The sequence below is a fragment of the Geospiza fortis genome, unplaced genomic scaffold (assembly GCF_000277835.1).
Source record: "Geospiza fortis unplaced genomic scaffold, GeoFor_1.0 scaffold2, whole genome shotgun sequence".
Classification (NCBI taxonomy): Eukaryota; Metazoa; Chordata; class Aves; order Passeriformes; family Thraupidae; genus Geospiza; species Geospiza fortis.
The window spans coordinates 3,003,980-3,006,784 of record NW_005054366.1 but is presented as its reverse complement, the minus strand read 5'-3'; positions in this window follow the sequence as shown (position 1 = coordinate 3,006,784).

The following is a 2,805-nucleotide window of genomic DNA, read 5'->3' as shown; positions in this document are numbered from 1 at the left end:
CTCCGGGCTCGCAGGCTCCCGAGCGCTGCACTGCCTCCCCGCTCCGCAGTCCCTGTTTAGATAAACTTGAAAGCTGAAGGGAATTTGGCAGGCAGGGTCCTGCCCTGCGCGGAGGGCAGATAATGTCACCTGCAGTGTAAACACACACCGGTGACCGGGGCTGGCACCGCCTTGTCAGCGATAAAGTCACCTCTGGGGCGGCTCCCGTCACGCCGGGCTGCGCCCCGGGGAGGAGGGGACAGGAGGGGACACAAGGGACACACGTGGGAGCGGCTGTGTTGCGGCCCCTTCCAGAGCCGCGGGGACATCCCGGGGGTCCCGTGGCTCGGGGACATCCCGGGGGTCCCGTCCTGACCCGTGTCCTGCAGGAGGCCGGGGGTGGCGGTGGCTGTGCGGACCCTTCCCGAAGTCCCTGCCCTCATCCTGAGGGATTCTCCCTCCCTTGTGTCCCTCCTGGGGTTTGGGGGCTGTGGACACCCCCGAGGGGTGGCAGTGGCAGCGGCAGCGGCAGGAGGATGGGGACAGAGGCTGATCCCGCAGAGGGCTTTCGGGAAGGGGAAGGGAGGGCAGCTCGGGCGGTTTCCCCGAAAGGCTGCAGGGGACAGGACGGTGTCACCAAGTGTCACAACACCCGTGCCCAGCAGCTGAGCCCGAGGTTTCTCCCCGGATGCGGAGAGGGAACATCTCCAGCTTCCTTTCCCGGCTGTGCCACCTCACAGGGCGCCAGGAACGGGGCAGAGCCACCCTTGGAGCTGTGACATCCCCACATTGTCCCCAAAACCCCAATCCTCCCGCTCTCCACGGGGACACCATCCCATGGGGAGCTGCTCTTTGCATGGCACTGGGATGGTGACACTGAGCACCACCAAATGTCCTCAAAGCCTTCATCCTCATCCTCATCCCCACCTGGAGGGGGCTCCATCCTCGGGACACCACGTCCCCACTGATGTCCACACTCGTGGCCAGCTGGGAGAGGAGACAGCAGCTTCTCCCTCTGAGGCTTCTCCCAAGATCCTGCAGAAAAAGAAAACCCAAGTCGGAAAAAGAAAAATAAGTTCTGGGAAAAGATCACGGGTTTCTAATTGGGATGTGCAAATATCAATTTAAGCAGACCTTAAATCAATATGAACCAGAACGTTTCCTTTCACCCCTAATCGTTCTTTTGATTTTTTTCTTTCCCCCAACCAGGTGAGTTTTAATAAGCTAAAATAAAACATCTCCTCTTTCAGTGCAGTCCCAGCATGAGGAATATCAATTAACAGAGCCATCCTCAGCCCTTGGAGTTCACCACAACAGCGCTGGAGCTGCGGCTCGATGGGAATGGGAAGAAAATTACAACCTTTTCAGGGAAACCATTAAGTAAAAATCAGAATTTGTCCATAAGTACCACAGGGGGAGGGGCACAGCCCAGCTAATGGCTTCTATTTTGAGCAATAAAGTGAATTTTCAGTGCAAAATCGCCGCTTTCTGTTCCTCTCCCAGTGGCCTCACGTCCCCTGAGTCTGGCTCTGGAAAGTCCCTGGGACAGAGAGTCTGGCTCAGCCCCACCACGGGAATCACCCCCTTTTCCACGATTTCCAGCTCAGGGGGTACAGAGTGAGGACTGGACACAATCCTTGAACCCTGGAGCTGTTTGGAAAGGACCTCAAAGCCCATCCAGTGCCACCCCTGCCATGGCAGGGACACCTTCCACTGTCCCAGGTCCCAGTCTGGCCTTGGGCTCTGCCAGGGATCCAGGGGCAGCCACAGCTGCTCTGGGAATTCCAGCCCAGACAGGAATTCCTAATTCCCAATATCCCAATATCCATCCCTGCCCTGGCAGTGGGAGCCATTCCCTGTGTGCTGTCCCTCCATCCCTTGTCCCCAGTCCCTCTCCAGCTCTCCTGGAGCCCCTCCAGGCCCTGAGCTCTCCCTGGACCCTCCCCTTCTCCAGGGGAACATTCCCAGCTCTCCCAGCCTGGCTCCAGAGGGGCTCCTGGAGCAGCTCTGATCTCCCTGATGATGCTGGGATCCAGTGGGGTCTCACGGGGGGGCAGAGGGGACAATCCTCCCTTTCCTGCCGGGAATGGGCTGCGGAGAAGGGCAGAGTGCTGGGGAAGGGCAGCGTGACCCAATGCCGGGCCTGCCCAAGGGGAGGATTCCCAGGTGCTGATCCCTTTGCTTTGGGATGTCCTGGGAGCAATGGCAGAGTGTGACACTGGGAGCTCGGCCACGTCCCTCCACTAAATCCCTGTCACCTTGGCCCCCTCGGAGAGGGCACTTTGCAGGGGGAATAAGGACCACGAAGGTTTCCAGGCTGGCTCCTTGCCATTAATTTTTGTTGTTTCTCCAGCACCGGCGGTTCCAGGAGCTGCTCCTGCTCCGAGTGCTCCGGGGAGCTGTGCTCCCACATGATCCCAGCCCCCAGCATCTGCCTGACAGGGGGGATTTGCACCACAATGGGGGTCCCGATGGGTCACTCGAGGGACACCAGTGGACATCCCGGTGGACACCCCATTGTCCATCCTGATGGGTGCCCCTGTGGATATTCCAAGGGATGGACAACCCAATGTTCATTCTGATGCGTGCTCCAATGGATACCCCAAGGGATGGACACCCAGTGTCCATCCCAATGGATGCCCCATTGGATACCCCAATGGATACCCCAACATCACTCCGATATGCCCTGTGCAGTGCAGGGGATTGACAAAGAGCTGCTGCCCGGACAGAGGCAAAGCCCCCACAAAAAACCGCGAAAGGCGTCAAAATGAGGGAATTGGGAAGAGCTGGGAATGACGGAGGCGGCGGGAAGGTTGCGGAGGCAGC